Source organism: Lissotriton helveticus, chromosome 1_1, assembly GCF_964261635.1.
Source record: "Lissotriton helveticus chromosome 1_1, aLisHel1.1, whole genome shotgun sequence".
Classification (NCBI taxonomy): domain Eukaryota; kingdom Metazoa; phylum Chordata; class Amphibia; order Caudata; family Salamandridae; genus Lissotriton; species Lissotriton helveticus.
The window spans coordinates 863647633-863668824 of NC_136057.1; positions in this window are offsets into that span (position 1 = coordinate 863647633).

A 21192-nucleotide genomic window follows, 5' to 3' on the forward strand; every position below is an offset into this window, starting at 1 on the left:
GCAATGGGGGAAGGAATGGTCGAGCCATGGTTCCAGAACGCTTTTAAAGTTGCCTCCAATGAGCTGAGGGAGACCACACCATTGAGAGAGCGTACCTGATCATTTGTCAAGAAATTGGTTTTGTTCCAAGTTGGGGGCATATACTGAGCCTATTAATAGCTGGCGACCATCTTAGCACACAAACATATCTGTTGTGGACTTCATCATCCATAAAGAGAGAGAGTAGGAGGCTTAACCCATATTAAGGCCCATCTAGTGTAGGCTGAAAAGGTAGTAGTGAAAGCTGGCTGCGCCATCACTTTTGGGGTCTGGTAGATTCTGGGAGTGTCAAGTGTGTCTCCGGCAGAAGATCAATATGAATGGAGCACCTTTTAATGCAGGAGTAGATGGAGTATCTACGTGCAGGCATGTGAATGCCTCTTACGTCACTTGTAAGAATGTTATTGGGAGCCATCAGCATAGTGAGAGGGAGTCATATTATCACTGATCACACAACTGTCAGGAGTGTGTTGTAGTGACAATGGTTGATCTATATGGGTGTGTGTGCAGTATTGGGCTCCATCTGACAACAAAAAGGGATGCATTTGCATATTTGCAGCCCATGAATAGGCAATAAGAAAAGCTGGCAATTCCATCAGAACAGAGGAACAACGTGTATCCACCCAAGCTTGCAAGCTAACTAGTTTGGTGTAACTAGCAAATAGGAAGAAGGTACCTAGAAGGGAGGTGGGTCCTAAAGAGCTCAGTAGGAGGCACCCCAAGTGTGTTGTGTGTATAGGCATTAGTAGGATATTAGGTTATTGAGCGTAATGATATTTTGAAGCATAGCAAGTGAACATGCATTAAGAATTACAATATATATCATCCCACAAGGCATGCAGGAATGGTTGTGTAGAGCCAGCAGCGGGATAGTAACGTTAGGTAATGCGTTTCAGTGAGGGATTCTTGTTGCGACACCCAGGCTGAGTTCAGCTTAGATTATATCATCAATCATCTCTGGTGTTACTTCAGGAGGCACCATTGAGACAGCCTCAGATGACCCATTACTCAGAGAGTCATCTTCACTGCCAGTGTTTTTGAGTTTATCTTCAAGGTCCGATATTGGCACTGGCTCACCAATGGCCGCTGTAGGAAGGTGGAATCTGACTGCATGGTTGCCCCCACTTATTTTCTGGTGTGTTGATGGTTTTTGACTTAGTTTGGCTCGGTTTCTGCTATTCAGGGCCCCAGCCTAGCTGCTTCCTCCCTAAAATGATTGCATGTACTTTAGGTACACTCCAGATTGGTTACTGGGTTACCCTTGTGAGTCCCTAGTATATGGTACCTTGGGTACCAAGGGCATAGGTACCCCAGAGGCCTACCAGGGGCTGAAGCATGTATTATGCCACCCCAGGGAAGCCTTCCAAAATGGCACCACAGGTCTGCTACTGCAGCCTGGGTAAGGTGGTACATGCGCCCCTCACTAAGATATAGGCTACCTATATCTACCTTTAATCACTGACACATATAAACCTATAAGTCACTCCTATGGCAGGCCTTATCAATCCTGAAGGCAGAGTGCTTGTTTGTGTGTGAGAGGTTGCCCATGCATGAGCAGGACCTCTCTGCAGCTTTCGGAATCTATTGTCTGAGGCTGTTCTGTGATGCAGCCAGACCATAGACTCTAAAGTACATCATAACCTCGCGGTAAATGCTAACTTTGGAATGGCTGCATGGAAACATGTTGTGTTTGGTGTCAAACACTTTGAGATCCTACCCCCGCCAGTCGTGGTGGTGGGGGTAGAATTTCATCCTCCTAGAGGGAGAGACATGTACACACTGGTCTAACCGGCAATAGTTTAAAAGAGCCCTGGCATCACAAAATGGATGCCAGAGACACAGGTCTGACCTCCTGCTGCTGGACTCCGGCAGGGGAGGCCTGGACAATAGGTTTCCTGTCACAGGGAGGTGTAACCACCTCCCAGTCAGGCTTTAGTGTATTGGGGCTGGGTGGGTGCATTCAGAGAATACTTTTCAGACAGTGCTGAGGGCACACCTGGTGTCCGTGTGCATACCCCAGTTCAAACCGGTTGCAGGGGCACTCAGCCCCTGCTCTGGCACGAAACCGGACAAAGAGAATGGGTGTAACCACCCCTCTTCCCAGACTCTCCCATAGGTGGGTCCCCAGAGTATGTCTAACCCCCTATCTTAGTGTAAGTATGGTATCCCAGTTCCTAGGACTTCAGATTACACCTGGACGAAACTCTGCAATATATATCCTGGAACTTCGACATTCTACATGACTAAAAGATAGAAGAATCTCCCTTGGGGTCAAGGAGTAACTCCCCTGTTCAAACAGGCACCAATATTTGTGACTCAGGACACAGACTTCCAGACTTCTCAGAGGCCAACACAAGATCCCAGCATAGCTGAGACCTGCAGCCCTCATGAGTGACGTGGAACCGGAACTCCTGGACACTGTGCACATTTGCAAGTGCATCAACTTCCCGAGCTTTCCCGAAGTTGTGCATTGGGCTACTTGTAGTCCAAGCCCCGAGCACCATCTGCACCAAAGATAGTGGGCCTACACTCCACAATGGTTCCGTGAGCCCGCTTCTAGCATTTCCACTTGAGGCCCCTTCGCGATCCCTGGTCCGTCAACTGGTGGATCCCCACGAAGGTAACTTTTCTTTCCTTCCCTGGTTTCTTCAGACGTACACTGACTCCCCACCAAGTGGTGAGTCCCTCAGACTTTGCTGGTCTGCACCCAAGCCAATCTTTGCTTTCTGTGTGGGTTGCTGTAAACCCTCCCACCCATAACGAACAATGAACCCTCTGAGGAACAGGTGCCTTTCACAACTGGCCCGACCTTAGATAGCTTTCACCAACTGTCCAACGAAGACTTCCTAAAAACTCTTTCAGGCATGAAAAGTGGCTCACCCATCGATCCTGCCCCTATCCGTATCCTTAAACAAATTGGCCCTGTCATTTCACACCTAGCAACAAATCTTATTAATGCCTCCCTTACTCAAGGAGTAGTCCCCCCAAACTGGAAACATGCGATCGTCAAAGCCCTTCAAAAAAAGCCAGGCCAGGACCCCTTAGACTTCTCGAACCTGCGCCCAATCTCTCTCTTACCAGGTATGAGTAAGATTGCAGAGAAACTAGTTAACCAGCAACTATCTAACTTTCTTGAAAGTAATAATCTCCTACGCCCATCACAAACAGGTTTTCGCCCCGGGCAGGGGACAGAGACCGCCCTGGTAAAGGTAGTCGAGGAAGCCAGATGCATCTTGGATTCAGGGGGATCGGTGTTACTGATCCTCCTGGATCTAAGCGCTGCATTTGACACGGTGGACCATAAGATCTTGATCCAGCGACTACTCAACCTGGGAGTGAGAGACAAGGCACTCAGCTGGCTTTCATCGTTCCTGAAGGACAGAACCTTCCAGGTCTGTGAAGGGAATATAAGATCAGACCCATTCCACCTCCAGTGTGGGGTTCCACAGGGCTCTTCATTGAGCCCCACACTATTTAACACCTACATGGCCCCCCTGGAGGATGTGGTAATTCCCTTTGGGATAACAGCTGTAACATACGCCGACGACACCCAAATGGTTGTGTCTTTTTCCCTTGAAGGTGAAAAAATAAAAAACCTCCATGATTGCCTTGAGGGAATCTACAAGTGGATGTCTAAATCAAGGCTGAAACTCAATGGCTCCAAGACCGAGCTCATGTTGCTGGGTCACCAATTATCACCTCTCCCGTCCGCCATGTGGCCCTCTTGCCTAGGTCCCCTTCCTCAGCCTAAGACGGAACTCAAGAGCTTAGGCTTCTGGATAGAACAGGATTTATCCATGAAGACACAGGCCAAAAAAACTGCCGGCACTTGTGTCGGCCTACTCCGCTCAGCCAGGAAGATTCTCCCTTTGCTCCCCGCACAATCTCAAAAACTGCTGATACAGGGACTTATACTATCGAGGTTAGATTATAGTAACGCCCTCTTCCTGGCAGCCCCAGAAGCTACCTTTAATGTTCTCCAAAGGACACAGAATGCCGCTGCTCGGATTCTGACAGGAACACCCCGGAGACTCTCTGCCAAACCAGCACTTAAGGCACTCCATTGGCTGCCGATTCGAGAAAGAGTCATATTCAAGGCCCTATGCACCACCCATAGGGCCCTGCAAAACCTAGGGCCACCAATGCTTAAGACCATGATCTACCCCTACAAACCCAATAGGCCCCTCCGCTCCTCTCAAAGGAACCTGGCTACGGTCCACAGAGCAAAGAAAGCCCGCACTGGAGGACGCCGCTTCTCGGTCACAGCCGCTACTCTTTGGAACGCGCTTCCAACACAGCTCCGGGCCGAACCCAACTACATGAAGTTCCGAAAACTACTCAAAACGCACCTCTTCCCACAATAATCTCCTTCCCCTTCTTTTACCCTTGTCCCTCCCCTCTTCCTCCCCTCAGCTGTATATGCAATCTCAGCGCTGGGACGCTCTCGGGCAGCCATGCGCTATACAAATCCTGCTTTCATTTCATTCATTTCATTTCAAGGCTTGTTGGGTCCAATCTGCAAACCGACACTGCAGCACTGAACATACTTTGTGGGACAGCCTAAATCCAGAACCTGGTCATTGTCGACGCCTCCTGGTCCTCGTGGCTGAAGAGTTAAGCTTCACCTTCTTCACCTGCAAGCACCCGACATCGGTGGGCATCCACTTATCGCCTTCCTGGTCACTGGCTAGTGACCCACACTCTGTCCCCTCTGCTTTCAGGTTCTTCACATCTCCGATCCACCCGGACACTTTCCACTTGGTCACCAGCAGCACTTTGCAGCAGATCGCCATTGAAATCGATGACGAAACCTAACACGAAAAGACACCTATGCACCCGGCTTCCCTGGGTGAGGTAACTCGAGTACTCCGGTGCTCCTGTGGGTGTTGACTCTAGAACCTCCTAGTTCTAAAGAGGTTCGCTCCAAGTCCTCATCTAAGTGTCCTTAATCTTTAAAATTCCAACCGCGACTTTCCCCATGGAAATTAATGGTGATTTGTGGCTGTGTTTAGACACTGCACACGTCCCCCGTGTCACTACCTTGGGTGGTTTCTGGTGGCCCCAGCAGTTCTAAAGGCTCTAGGCCTTGTATCTATATCAGTCGTGGTTCTTATACCACTTTCTTAATATATGGTTTGGTACGCCCCTAGGGCTCAACGTATATTGTGCTAATTTACTGTGCGCTAATTAAGTTTACTGAATGTACTTTTGCCTCTAGCCTAATAAAGAGACTAGAGGGATGTGTTTAGAATAAATACATATATTTTATATATATATACCTGGTGTAGTTCTCCTTTCATTTGATCATTCATGAGATTATAGACTGGTAAAACAAGCTGCTTTACATTCCTTAAAGACTTAGCCTGAAGGCTGCTCTCCACAGCTACCACTAGGATAGCTTTCTATATAGGTTGTCTTTAAACCTACCATCAATAAGGGTAGTTTGGACGGGTGCAAGGTGCCCACTAGAATAGTGGACAACATATGCCAGGCCAACTTCTCACAGCCGCCACTGTTTAAAGGGCTCTGTGCTGGTTTCGAATTATCTGCTCTAGCTCAGGAGTGTGATCAGGTTGGGGAAGTTGGTTCCTGCATGTCCCTCCCCTCCATTGGTGAACTGAAGGCACCCTCTATGATGGATCAAGAGTTTGTGGGGACAAGGGCTGGCAAGCCAGGTGAGTTTAAGAGTGCCTGTGCTTCGCTCAGTATAGAATCTCTGTCAACATAGCATTTAAAAATGTGTGAGTATGGACAAATATTACTGCTGTTTTAGATGCCAAAATTAGTTTTAGAGAAGGAGGTATTGTTGTGGGGAGCTGCTGAACGAAGCTGCAATGAAGATTTCCAAACTTGGACTTTGTCTCTTTTTTGGAAGTTGTAAATTTCCAGCAAGACACAGCTACTAGCTGGAGCCAATGAGGGCTCCATGAGGCTGGATAATCCTTTTGCAAAGGACTGCAGAACAGGATTTACTGCTGCACCCTCTGCTTATCGATGAGTATGTAGGTGCCTGTTAGAAATGGGGACTCTAGTTGGCAGAGGTATGCACCATGTGCAAATAAGGACCAGCATTCTAGTCAAAGTAAGTCAGATACATACCCTAAATTAACGTGTGCTGGGGCAGGATGGCCATATCAGTTGGGATTATTTTAAGAGTCAATGTGCAAAGTATTTGGCCAGCACTTATTACACTACAACAGTGAAAACCCCACACAAAAATAATCAACACCTGATTAGACAAATAGAGCTTAAATAAATGGACAAACCAAGACCAAAACAACACAAAATCCAATACGTAATGAATTTTTAAAGATTACATTGAAATATAGGGCTTAAAAGTATAAAGCACCAACCGGGGACATCTGGTTGTGCTGGAGCATGTCAAATCTAAAAAGTCAAACTGACTGCGATGGAGCACGGGTCAGATACAGGAGCCAAATAGGAACTCCTGAAAACAGTACCTTTCCATAGGATGTGTCAACATCAAGCAGCAACTGTCTCGGTTCGAATTAGCGCAGTCAGGTCGCGTGTAGTCTTTAAACCCCTCTACGATGAGGGCATTACATCGTCTACGAGTCTCGCAGTCTGGTCCCACATCATCGTATAACCACTTACGATGAAGGTGCTGCATCATTGCCATGCCACGCTGTAGGTGCGGTGGAGTCTCTGAGATGGCACTGCATCTATGTCGAAGTCAAATGCACCAGGTCCGACCAATGCAAAGCAAGTGATGCATGGATTTTGGCAGGACACAGCTGCAGAACCCCTCGTGAAGGCCCAGGACTGGATTGTCACCTCTTGGCAGAGCAGGGCTCACTGTTGGTGGAGTCCAGCAGCTGGTGCAGAGTTTAAATGAAGTCTTTGATGTCCCAGAGACTTCAGAACAGGAGGTAAGCCACAAGCCCTTGTAGTCACTTGGTTCTGGGGATGTAGACAGTCAGGTCCAGAACTTCTCATCATCAGGCAAGGGGGCACCAGGGCAGGAACAGCAGAGCAGAAGCCCAACAAATCCACCAGAGTCCAGAAGAGAGACAGTCATTTTAGCAACACAGCAGTCCTTCTTCCTGACATAGTGTCCTGAGGTCTAGAGTGTACTGAGTTGGTGGTGTCAGGGGTCCAGTACTTATACCTAAGCATGGGCGTAAAATCCGCTCCGCTCGCGGATTTTTCGGATTTTCGGCAAATCCGCAATCCGCGAACGCTCGCGAATTTGTCGAAAATCCGTGAATCCGCTCGCGGCGGATTTTTTGCTTGGTTGCGGCGCGCGGCGTGGTGCACGGCGTTCACTTTCCGTCATTTTAGCGTTTGCCGAGTTGTTTTTCTTTGCGAGTGACGCGCCATTTTAGATCTTGCTGCGTGTTCCCGCGGGAGTTTGTCGCCCGCGAATACGTACTCGCGGCTTGCCACCTTGCACAGCACACCTCGCGAGAGTTCGCAATTGCGAACATGTAGTTGCGGCGGAAAGGAACAATCTCGCACTTGCGAAATAGAGATTTTGCAATTTCGCACAAGAAAATCACCAGCAAACAGGATAAACCTTCAGAAAATTATGATTTTTATCAGAATCACTCCTCAGGTTGACATTTGCATGGCCTTTTTTTTTGCAAGGAGTCCATTTTGGGGGGGGGGGGGAGGAAGGAAGTGCCCCACAGTCTCCAACTTCCTGTTCCTGTCCAGCAGGCTCCTCCCAGTGCTTTGTCCATCTCCTGGTCACTTTCATTTGGATCTGGAGCTGGAAGGATTACTTTTTGTGGGTGCTGCTGGATATTTGGATTTGAGGCCTTTTTGACTGTCTTTGGATCACTTTTGGATTAGAAATCAACTTTCACAAGTAAGTTTGTTTGGGGCATTACAGTTGCTGCAAGTACAATTTTGGAACTTTTTCAGAAAATTAAATAAATTATATTGTGGGTAGCCACAGTATCCAGTAGGACCAGGGTTGGTTATGGGTGCATGATACAACTGTTTTGTTGAATTTAAACACCATTGAGGCCATGGATGGGCTGGGATTGTGCAGATTTTATTGTTTTTTGTCGTTTTTTTGGGCCTGCTGGTGTGGCCCTTTGCCCAGGGGTGGTGAGTGTTGCATGGGCCTAGTCTTTCTGTGGGGTGTCTTCTTGAATTTAAACATAATTGAGGCCATGGATGGGCTGGGATTGTGCTTATTTTATTGTTTTTTGTCGTTTTTGGGGGGCTGCTGGTGTGGCCTTTTGCTTGCCCAGGGGTGGTGGTGGTGCATGGACTGAGTGTGCCTGTGGTGTTGTCTCACTCTCTTTGATGTAAACATCATGGATGGCATTGGATTGTGGTGATTTCTGGCTGTTTTTCTGTTTTTTGGGGGTGTACTGTTGATGTGGTCTGGCCATGTGGGTGGTGGTGGTGGCCATCTTGAGTGCTGGCTGGTACAGGCAACATGTGCTTGGGGTGTAAGGGGGCCATTTTGAGGAGAGGCAGTGTCTGAGGCCTGCACTTATTTTGCCTACTTTTCATCCCTTATGCCCAGGGGTAGTGAGTGTTGCATGGGCCTAGTGTTTCTGTGGGGTGTCTTCTTGAATTTAAACATAATTGAGGCCATGGATGGGCTGGGATTGTGCTTATTTTATTGTTTTTTGTCGTTTTTGGGGGGCTGCTGGTGTGGCCTTTTGCTTGCCCAGGGGTGGTGGTGGTGCATGGACTGAGTGTGCCTGTGGTGTTGTCTCACTCTCTTTGATGTAAACATCATGGATGGCATTGGATTGTGGTGATTTCTGGCTGTTTTTCTGTTTTTTGGGGGTGTACTGTTGATGTGGTCTGGCCATGTGGGTGGTGGTGGTGGCCATCTTGAGTGCTGGCTGGTACAGGCAACATGTGCTTGGGGTGTAAGGGGGCCATTTTGAGGAGAGGCAGTGTCTGAGGCCTGCACTTATTTTGCCTACTTTTCATCCCTTATGCCCAGGGGTAGTGAGTGTTGCATGGGCCTAGTGTTTCTGAGGGGTGTCTTCTTGAATTTAAACACCATTGAGGCCATGGATGGGCTGGGATTGTGCAGATTTTATTGTTTTTTGTCGTTTTTTTGGGCCTGCTGGTGTGGCCCTTTGCCCAGGGGTGGTGAGTGTTGCATGGGCCTAGTCTTTCTGTGGGCTGTCTTCTTGAATTTAAACACCATTGAGGCCATGGATGGGCTGGGATTGTGCAGATTTTATTGTTTTTTGTCGTTTTTTTGGGCCTGCTGGTGTGGCCCTTTGCCCAGGGGTGGTGAGTGTTGCATGGGCCTAGTCTTTCTGTGGGGTGTCTTCTTGAATTTAAACACCATTGAGGCCATGGATGGGCTGGGATTGTGCAGATTTTATTGTTTTTTGTCGTTTTTTTGGGCCTGCTGGTGTGGCCCTTTGCCCAGGGGTGGTGAGTGTTGCATGGACTGAGTGTGCCTGTGGTGTTGTCTCACTCTTTTTGATGTAAACATCATGGATGGCATTGGATTGTGGTGATTTCTGGCTGTTTTTCTGTTTTTTGGGGGTGTACTGTTGATGTGGACTGGCCATGTGGGTGGTGGTGGTGGCCATCTTGAGTGCTGGCTGGTACAGGCAACATGTGCTTGGGGTGTAAGGGGGCCATTTTGAGGAGAGGCAGTGTCTGAGGCCTGCACTTATTTTGCCTACTTTTCATCCCTTATGCCCAGGGGTAGTGAGTGTTGCATGGGCCTAGTGTTTCTGAGGGGTGTCTTCTTGAATTTAAACACCATTGAGGTCATGGATGGACTGGGAATGTGCAGATTTTATTGGTTTTTGTCGTTTTTTTGGGCCTGCTGGTGTGGCCCTTTGCCCAGGGGTGGTGAGTGTTGCATGGGCCTAGTCTTTCTGTGGGGTGTCTTCTTGAATTTAAACACCATTGAGGCCATGGATGGGCTGGGATTGTGCAGATTTTATTGTTTTTTGTCGTTTTTTTGGGCCTGCTGGTGTGGCCCTTTGCCCAGGGGTGGTGAGTGTTGCATGGACTGAGTGTGCCTGTGGTGTTGTCTCACTCTTTTTGATGTAAACATCATGGATGGCATTGGATTGTGGTGATTTCTGGCTGTTTTTCTGTTTTTTGGGGGTGTACTGTTGATGTGGACTGGCCATGTGGGTGGTGGTGGTGGCCATCTTGAGTGCTGGCTGGTACAGGCAACATGTGCTTGGGGTGTAAGGGGGCCATTTTGAGGAGAGGCAGTGTCTGAGGCCTGCACTTATTTTGCCTACTTTTCATCCCTTATGCCCAGGGGTAGTGAGTGTTGCATGGGCCTAGTGTTTCTGAGGGGTGTCTTCTTGAATTTAAACACCATTGAGGTCATGGATGGACTGGGAATGTGCAGATTTTATTGGTTTTTGTCGTTTTTTTGGGCCTGCTGGTGTGGCCCTTTGCCCAGGGGTGGTGAGTGTTGCATGGGCCTAGTCTTTCTGTGGGGTGTCTTCTTGAATTTAAACACCATTGAGGCCATGGATGGGCTGGGATTGTGCAGATTTTATTGTTTTTTGTCGTTTTTTTGGGCCTGCTGGTGTGGCCCTTTGCCCAGGGGTGGTGAGTGTTGCATGGGCCTAGTCTTTCTGTGGGGTGTCTTCTTGAATTTAAACATAATTGAGGCCATGGATGGGCTGGGATTGTGCTTATTTTATTGTTTTTTGTCGTTTTTGGGGGGCTGCTGGTGTGGCCTTTTGCTTGCCCAGGGGTGGTGGTGGTGCATGGACTGAGTGTGCCTGTGGTGTTGTCTCACTCTCTTTGATGTAAACATCATGGATGGCATTGGATTGTGGTGATTTCTGGCTGTTTTTCTGTTTTTTGGGGGTGTACTGTTGATGTGGACTGGCCATGTGGGTGGTGGTGGTGGCCATCTTGAGTGCTGGCTGGTACAGGCAGCAACATGTGCTTGGGGTGTAAGGGGGCCATTTTGAGGAGAGGCAGTGTCTGAGGCCTGCACTTATTTTGCCTACTTTTCATCCCTTATGCCCAGGGGTAGTGAGTGTTGCATACTTGCATGTCCCTAGTCTTTCTGTGGGGTGTCTTCAATGTAAACATCATGGATGGCATGGGATTGTGCTCATTTTTCTGTGTTTTGTCGATTTTTTGGGGTGTATAACTGAACTGATGTTCCTCTGTCTTCCATTGCTTTTAGGTGCACAAGAAGACTCAATAGAACCACCAGTGCCAGGAAGAAGTCCTGCAGCGGTGTGTGCAGCATAACGTCACGCGACGGCACGTCTGGACACAGAACCCTCTGCAACTCGTGCAACTGCTGCCTGCTGACCTGCTCTGAAGAAGATGGCCCCAAAAAAAGTAACCCGTAGCTCCTCTAGCAAGAAAGGTGCCAGTAAGGAGCAGAAGAAGCAAGTTACCAAGGACACTGGTGTGCCGCCCGCCCCTTTTTTTGTGAGTAAAAAAAAAAGTATGCCTGCAGCAGCTGCAGCGGGATCTGCTGGGGACCAAGCTGGCAGCAGCACCCCCGCTCCATTGGGCTCAGTGCCACCACCACCACCACGCCAACTTAAGTCCAAGCCCTTGAGTGCTGCAGAGGCAGCCAGTATACTTCTTCAATCACCATCGACCAGTGATGTTGGCTCATCGCAAGAAAGCAGCAGCAATGTCCCTCAATCAACACAGGTTGTTGTAGCTCATCTGACGAGTGTTGAACAACCACAGCGGCAACAACAATCACATGTGCAAGTACAAGCCCAAGTACATGTGGAAGGAGAGGCAGCGCAAGGAGATGCGCATGCAGAGGTGCATGGAGGGTCACAACAAGTGCCCACAATAGTTGTTCCTCCCGAAGTAGGGGCACATCAGGAAATCGACAATCAAGGCGAGGTATCATTTGAGGAAGCCACTCCTCCTGATGATCCTTCATTGTCTTCCACAACCCTAGCAAGGAAGAGATCAAGGGTGGTGTCTACATCCTCTTCAAGCACACCTCCTTCTGATGATACGGATCAAACTTGGGAACCAGCACCACAGCCGTCTGAGAGTGAGGCACACCATGATCCAACAAAGGTACTTAAGCGTAAAAGGAAGCTCGTCCAAAGTCTCAGACTTATGGAGTGTGATGAGGCTCAACAAGAAGTGGCGGATACTGCTGCTGATGAAGACTCTGCCAACGACGACCCAGTCATCATAAAGGTCACTGCAGCCCCAGCGGGCATGCAGCAAACAGACATTTTGACCCTAGCCCGAAGAGCTGCTGCGCGTGATGATGATGATGATGATGTTGTCGATGAGGAGGCAGTGGAAACACCACAATCATTGGAGTTAAGTAGTACACCAACTCGTCCCGCTTCCATATTTCTTTCTGGCAAGAAGAGACCTGCGTCAACCTCGACCTTAATTAGTGGCGGTGAAAGTGGAAAACGTACAAAAGTTGGCCAATCCAGATCCTCCACTTCATCTGGCATTAGCTTCATGACCACCACCACCACCAGTATCGCCGCCTCCTCCAGGTCCCACAGACACTTCAAGTCCCCAGTTTGGGACTTCTTTACTGTTTGTCCCAAAAATCCAAGGTTTGCCATTTGTACCCTTTGTAAGCTTGCAGTTAGTCGTGGTAAGCCAGGTAGCAACTATGGTACCGGCGGCCAGAGTGGTCATCTTGACAGAAAGCACGGTGTCCAATGGTTTGCGCACCTAGCTGCGATCAAGAAAGGCCAAAATCAAGGAAACGTTGATGTTTCATCTGATGTTGACGAGCAGGAAGAAGACGTGTCAAACACTTCCCTTACACCCAGTACCCCTCTCAGCAGCACACCCAATGTGAGGCACACTAAGAGTGTTGGAGCGAGTGAGACACCAACGCACAAAAGTTCACCAGCGAGCAAAATTGGGTCAACGAAGTCATTATCAGCCCGTAAATGCTTGGTCCAGGCCAACATTAGAACAATGCTTACTTCAGACGTGCCATATGAACGCAACCACCCACTGACGCGTCTGTATAACACTAAGCTGGCTAAAATGCTAGCTGTGGACCTTCTACCTTTTTCTTTTGTAGAAGCGGTAGGTTTTCTTGAATTAGTTGCAACGCTCTGCCCTAAATGGAAGGTTCCGAGCCGGTTCTATTTTGCCAGAGTTGTGGTTCCAGCACTACATGAAGATGTGCTGCAGGCGATTGGGGCAGCTTTGCAGAAGAGTGCTGTTCACACAATACATCTGACAACAGACATGTGGACCAGTGGCCCAGGCGATGATTACATGTGCATCACTGCACACTGGGTCTCTTTTTCAGGTGTTATAGCAAAGCTAAACGCAGGTGTTGACCCGGACCAAGTTTTCAAAGCTGCTCGGAAACATGCAACACTAGCCATGTTTGCCTTGGAGAAAAGTCACACAGCAGAAAACCTTTTGGAAGAGTTTGACAAAAAGGTGTTGTCAATGCTATCCCCCCTAAAACGCAAGATTGGTTATGTTTCCACGGATAATGGCGCCAATGTAGTTAAGGCCATGTCACAGGGTCACCATGTTAGAGTGCCGTGTTTGGCGCACTGTATCAACCTGGTAGTTCAAAAATTCTTGAGTGATAAAGAGAGTCCAGCGTTCGAGGTAATGGCCACCTGCCGCAAAATGTGCAACCATTTCAGCCATTCTTTTAAGGCCCGGAAGCATCTGCGGAGACTGCTACTTCAACGTGGAATGCCAGTGAAAGCACTCATCCAGGAGGTGGCAACACGTTGGAACTCAACCTTCTACATGCTTGAGCGTCTGCATGAGCAGTATACGGTACTCGATCACTATTTCTTGACAGAGGCTACATCTCAGAAGGAGGACCTGCGGATGAGTAAGGCGCAATGGGCCATAGTTAAAAGCCTGACAGACATGCTTCGTCCTTTTGAGTTCTTCACGCGTGCAGTCAGCCAGGAGGACTGTAATTTGGGAAAAGCTATCCCATTGTTGTGCATACTGGAGCACCAACTGATGGCGGTTTCTTCTGAGTTTGAAAAAGATGAAAAAAAAAAAAAACATTTCATTTTGTCTGAGAAATTATTACATCGCCTACGTGGTGATGAACGTCTTAAAAACATCAACTCAGATCAGCATTACATTTGTGCTACTATTCTGGATCCACGCTACAAAAAGGCGCTGGCAGACAACGCATTCTTTCCTTTCGCTGATGCAGATGTTCAAAAGTACAAACATTGGTTAGCCTGGTCAGCCAAGAGGTTTGAAAAAGAACGGCAGGTTATTGAAGGAGAAGCCAGTACATCAGCATCAGCATCAGCAGGCCATCCGCAGTCACAAGAATCCACTTCTGCACCTGTGGCTGGGGCACAAGTGACCTCTCAGCCGTTAAAGACACCGGCAACTGGATCATCTGCACCACACACAATGACAACACTAACAGTGGCTGGGGAGGAGGATTGGCTAAGTTTGATGGGGTATGGTTCTCTAAAAAATGTCACAGGCACAGCAAAAAGTAAGCAAAGTGGAGGAACAGTTGATGACCTTGAGTCGATGGTGCAGGACTATCTGAATGACTCAACAGTGGTCTTTCTTAATGAGGAGCCATTGCAGTATTGGCATGGCAAAAAACAATTGTGGCCACAGCTCTACAACCTGGCTATAAACTATTTGTCTTGCCCACTCGCAAGTGTGTCTTCTGAACGTGTTTTCAGTGCTGCTGGTGGCATTGTAACTGCCAAACGGAGCCGCCTATCGCCCAAAAATGTGGAGCGGCTGACAATGATCAAGATGAATCAGCACCTCATACCACCAGATTACAAAGTGCGAGAAAGCACGCCACATGAAGACGATGAGGACAGCAACGTAGATGAGGGGATTTTTTCTCTGTTCGGTGCCACTGACCTCATCCAGCCTGAATTCGCAGAGTATGATGGTCGAAATCTTGTTCTTATTCCCTGACACCGAGCCCTGAAAATGAGACAATCAATCAAGAACTTTCTTTTTCGTCCTTATTCACTTTTATTCCTGTGTGCTTTGTGTCTCTCTTTCTTTGTTTTGCACAGTTAATTTAATTCAAACTTTAATCACCTAATCCCAAAAAGAAGACCATCATCAGAACTGTCTTCACTTGTTTGCTTATTGATTTGAAGGTGCCGCAGTCTACATTCCTCAGGTTCACAAGTTCTGAAGAACATGCTCCTCTATCCTCCTCCTCCAGACTGCGATTTCCCTCCAAGCAGAGTGCTGGATTACGCACAATGAAGAAAGACTCAGCACTTGTGGGGGTGTTGTACTTCTTTGCGGGTGAGTTGACGGTTTTGGGCCCATTGCTGTGAAGCTCTAATAATGGACAAAAGTGTTTTGGACCAAATATGAGGTGAAAATTTCTTGCCGTTTTTGCTGACTTGCTTGCCTTTGAGGTGCTCTTTGGCGGGGTTCCGGGGGTTTGTGTGTAATTTTTGGTGTCTGTCGAAGCACTGCTGCGACAGTCTAATCTTGATTGCATTTGCTTTTCAGGAAATCCGTGGTGGAAAACAGGAGTTATGATGATTGATGATGACCTAGCTGCACAGCGCGTTACTTTGGACCGAAGGCCGAGAGATATTGTAAGTATGAGATTTCGCTTTTTCGCTGTTTGGGGGTGTTGTCGGGTGTTTTTTTGCGGGTGGGTTGGCGCCGGCGGGTCTTGCCTGGGGCATTCCTGGGAAGGTCTAATACCGGATACAAGTGTTTTGGACAAAATCCATAAGGAACAGCCTTTTTTTTGCCATTTCTTCAGACATCTTGCTCAATGTAGCTTTTGGGGGGCTTCCTGCTGTTCGTGGGTGGGTTGCGGCCGGGGTCTCTGTCGAAGCACTGCTGCGACAGTCTAATCTTGATTGCATTTGCTTTTCAGGAAATCCGTGGTGGAAAACAGGAGTTATGATGATTGATGATGATGACGACCTAGCTGCACAGCGCCGCGTTTGGACCGAAGGCCGAGAGACATTGTAAGTATGAGATTTAGCTTTTTCGCTGTTTGGTGGTGTTGTGTCGCGTGTTTTTTTGCGGGTGGGTTGGCGCCGGCGGGTCTTGCCTGGGGCTTTCCTGGGAAGGTCTAATACCGGATACAAGTGTTTTGGACAAAATCCATAAGGAACAGCCTTTTTTTTGCCATTTCTTCAGACATCTTGCTCAATGTAGCGTTTTGGGGGGCTTCCTGCTGTTCGTGGGTGGGTTGCGGCCGGGGTCTCTGTCGAAGCACTGCTGCGACAGTCTAATCTTGATTGCATTTGCTTTTCAGGAAATCCGTGGTGGAAAACAGGAGTTATGATGATTGATGATGATGATGACGACCTAGCTGCACAGCGCCGCGTTTGGACCGAAGGCCGAGAGACATTGTAAGTATGAGATTTAGCTTTTTCGCTGTTTGGTGGTGTTGTGTCGGGTGTTTTTTTGCGGGTGGGTTGGCGGGTCTTGCCTGGGGCATTCCTGGGAAGGTCTAATACCGGCTAGAAGTTAGTTGGACAAAATCCATAAGGAAACACCAGTTTTGGCACTTTGTAAGTTAGGGTTCGTTAGGGTTAGCCCTAGCAGCAGGATTGCATGTGTTTAGGGGGGTTCTATTGCAACGCGGTTCTGTTGTTGTAGAGCACTGTTGGAGCGATGCTGGCTATGGATACTTTTGCTTGCAGGCAAGTGGTTTGAATACAATCCACGGTCTGTATTTGGGTCTACTGTTACTTTCAAAGTACGTTTTGTAACCATTTTTCTGCTAGGCATCATCAAAGTGTGACTTTTTGAACCACACAGCGTACATACCTTTTATTTATTTATCAGTGGTATTGTAATAGCACTTCCTGTTTTCCGTTCAATAATTACAGGCCGGGTTTCAGTCAACATCCGCCAGGCAGGCAGTGGACAGGGTGTCTCTTCTGTCAGTGGTCACCACCACATTGATGGACGAAGCGTCAGCTGGAATGGAGGAGTGCCGCCAATAAGAGGAATTGTTTGCTGCATGCAACTTACTTACCAATTTCAACAGGACAACTCCAACAACATACGCAATACAGATACAGTATCCATTGTTGTCTTTTATTCTATGAGTGTGACTGCATGTGCTTACCTTTACTTTGTAACCAAAGATTGTCTGTAAACTCTGTATCTTCAATTATTGTTTGTCCATGCTCTGCTTTTTTTTTCTTCTCTCAACAAAACCTACCCAAAAAGAAACCCCCATTCCCATCCATTTTACAAACCCTAACCCTCTTCCCCCGGGCTGTGTTGTTTTGCTTGATGTCTGACTAAAATGACATCAATAATTCCACACACTTGCTGGGGAGGATAAGGTGATAGCAGCAACAGGCTGGTGAAGGAATACGAGGATATCTTCTAGACTTACTCAGCTTCAGTACTATATCTTCTAGTAGTAGTAGCCAATGTCAAATAAATTCAACGCAAGTACTAGTTATACTTGCAATACTTTACCATTTGTTAGGCTACATTATGGCACTGTTCTAGTGTACTGTCACCTGCTATTTTCTCGATCGTACCGTAACCGTTGTAATGCTACAGTAAGGAGTACAAACAAGGTTTCGTTTTCTTTTTTTCCATAGGCATGCAACTGCCACTGTGTCACACCACTAGTAACACCGCAATGAGGAAATGTCACCCGCCCAGGAATGACAACGTTAATCCCCATTTCACCTGGAGCCAGCCCTGGGCCTAGCCCTAATTTCTAACACAAATTACAGGTAAGATAAGCGTTTGGTGGGAGGTAGTATAATGGAGTATTATTTCGGAGTAGACAAGAGTTTGACGGTTGTACTACTAAAGTCCTACGACTGTTCAGGAAAACAAAGTTACTGTTACACCCCCGCCCCCCACCCACCAGACTGAAAAGCAGTAAAAAACAGGTATGGTCAGATAAAGTAGTTGAAAAATATATTTATTTATCCCTAACAAAATAATCTCCCTCACCCACCCTAACCCCAACGATTGTCTCTGAAACGTCCCAAAACGATCCCAACTCCCAAATCCCACCCCCCAAAAGTCTATAAAAAAAGGGCAAGGGACACTCCACTACTGGAGGGTGCTGGTGCTGGTGCATGATGCGGCATGGGCATCATACTCCTTGCGGAGGGTGGCAAGCTCGGAGCGGAGGCCCTTAACCAAGGTCTTATACCTCAGGACCTCCTGCTCCAGGTTGGACATGCGGACTCGTAGGCGGTGTTGGCGTTCCTTGCAGCTCCTGTGGGGGGCAGCTGGTGTTTCGGGTGCTTGGCGGTGGCGGTCGGCTTTCTTAGCCCGGCTCGGTCCCGCTGGTTTAGTCACGGAGGAGGATGCAGTCGAAGATGTTGCCCCGCTCGACTGCGTGTCCTCCTCCTCCTCCAGGGCCACCAGCCGCCGATACTCGGCGACTGTGGCCTCCAGCCTCCGTTGCCGGGCCAATCTAGCCTGCTCCCTCCTTGTTGTTGATTTGGAAGAAGGAGCAACTATATGAAGAAAGAAAGACATAGTCTGTAACCAATGCTCCTTATTAATAACACAAAGTGATTGAGCCGAAAGTTGGGTCACAGAGTACAAGTAGCAAATTGAAAGCACAGTACATAACTATTGAGGACAGTATCTATGTAACCCTCCCACTTCTGCATCCTTGCTCTAACAGTAGTGGTAGTTTAATGAACTAATTCTACGACCACTATGGACTTCCATTACAGTCGACTATGACAGTACACCAGTCTTATTCTTCTTCTTCTCTCTTGTTTAGGGAAATGGGTACGTTATCTTATGCAAGCCGGCAGAATGACATGGACACAGCACAGTGAAGTTGCACCCGAGAAAAAAAGTTGCACACCATGATGATGGAGACAGACTTGCGTTACTGTACCGGTCCAGTACATGCAGGTGGTGAAGCTATTACTTTTCTATTACGGGTGGCACTGAGAATACTCTGTTACAAGGGCTACTGCTTAATTAATTTACCTTTCACCCTACAGTGCAAATGAGTACTAGAAAAGGAAACTGAAGAAGCTAACTAATTTGATTATCTATCACTTCACATGGGACGTATTTAATGACAGATGAGATGACTTTAGGTGCTTTGCTTAATATTGAGTGAACACAGTGATACACCCACACATGAATGACGTACTACAAGTAAACTAAAGTTATTAAGAGAGGTACGGAGTGTCCACCGTAATAACCAGATATATGCTGTGAATGCAAACGCAATACAAAGTACTGCTACTATTCATGGAAGTATTGGACACATTTACAATTTCTTTTCCTTGCCTTCCCTGCACTGGGACGGACGTGCGGGTGCGGTGGTACATGCTCTTCAAGGTAACACTTACTTCACCTGGCGACCATCTACTCTCTCTAGATACACATTTGCTATGTAAGAGTCAGAGAATACCATGCTCCAGGCATCCATTCATTCAAAGTATACGCACACATACAGTTTCTGTTTCACCCACCCAGGCTGCTGTCCTTCCACCCATCCTTGCTTCATCATTGACCCAGCCATGCACCATACCATATTCTTTCCTTCCCAGCCACCTCTGGGTCCAAGCAAACACATATCGTTCTTCTTTGCCAGCCATCATACAAGTTCGCGTCCCACTTACTTACACCCTTCTTTCGCTTTTCGTTCATCCCATCCATCACGTTCGTCTAAGAACTTATTGGGATTCTTCTCACCAAAAACTTCACAGCTAAGTCGAAGTACATTTCGAGGAGGCTACTACCTGGTTGATTTGTAATTGTAATACACCCGTGCAGAAAGCACACTATGCAGTCTTCAATCTCAATAAGTAAGGAATATATAGCTTACCTGTTTCCGCCACCACCGTTTGATCCCCCACAGGAACGGCCACCAGCTCTTCTACCGCCGCATCCTCCCCAGAGGCCTCCGAGTCCAAGTCCAACACATCAGCCACCTCCGCGCTGGCCCCGTCACCAGATGTTACACCTACAAAGTACATTTAAGAAAGTTAGAATACACCACTCACTACTATATAATATTTGGTCTAGGAGAAATGTTAAAAAAACAGAATACAATGTAATAATTTGTGACTGTCTACTCCATAGTAAAAATGTCCCATTTTCCAGGGAAGGCTGTTGTCTTGCTGCACTTTTATGCACAACTGATGAATGCTTGCTTTTGATTTTTAACACGCACCACTTTTTCTCCTAACAGACAGAAGCTTGACTCCTGAGTCCTAAGAACACGACCAGGATCAAGTTCAAAGTAGGTGAGAGTTCGGCTCGACCACAAGAAATGTGTCCAATTAATCGTCAGCACTAACCACTTTTCCGTTTACAGTTAAATAGTTTTATGACAAAGTAGATTTCAATAAATGTGTTTACTTTTAATAAAGCTTTTACACTTAAATAGACTCTGTGGTTTTTGTTCCTCTAGACTAGAGTGGATGAGCTAAAGGTTTTGGAATTTTTGCAAGCATGAGTGCCTCTGACACTTCTTGACTGTGCTGTGACTCCGTACTACTCTCTTGTCCTGCGTACGATAATCTAGAGATCATTGGGGATCTATAATCGGTGACTTCGGGAGCTGAATGACTCTGCCACACTATCTAGTCAGTAAGGAGACAGTGCATAGAGGTATTGCTGAATATAATGGGAGTCCAATGGAATTGCCAAATGTCCAATCTTAGTTAGCTACACAGACAGACTAATAAGAATAGTCTAGTAATACCACAGGGAGTCATCATATTCGAGGCAGGATAAGAATTTATATCCAGTCTACAAGAAGATCAAAGACGATTTAGAAAAAATCGAATGAGGAACGCTAGGAAAAAATAGGTACTGTTTAGTAAAATGTAAACTTACTGGGGCCAGCAAAGGAGCCCTCGCCTGCCCGATCCTGGCCTGCATCCTCAGCACCCTCCTCCTGTGTCCTCTTGCCCTTGGGGGGAGCTGATGTACAACATGAAAGAAAGAAAAACCATAAAACATGGATGAGATTTTTCAACCAAATCAAACATTTCAAAAGAACAATAACAACATATTTTGGAAAAATAGCAAATAGATAGACAACTATTCCACGGGATCTATCTCATGTGGTATACTACGTTATTCGTATTGCCTGATTTGCGGAACGTTGACTTAGAAAGTTCCTATGTAACTCAATAAACAGACTACTAAAGAGGTTTGCCTAGGCCTGGCACTGCAGGCAGTAGTGCACAACACGTGACAGACAAAGTCCATCCTGCTTGCAGATCAGTGAATACTCAAACTATCAATCCACCCGCCACCACCGCC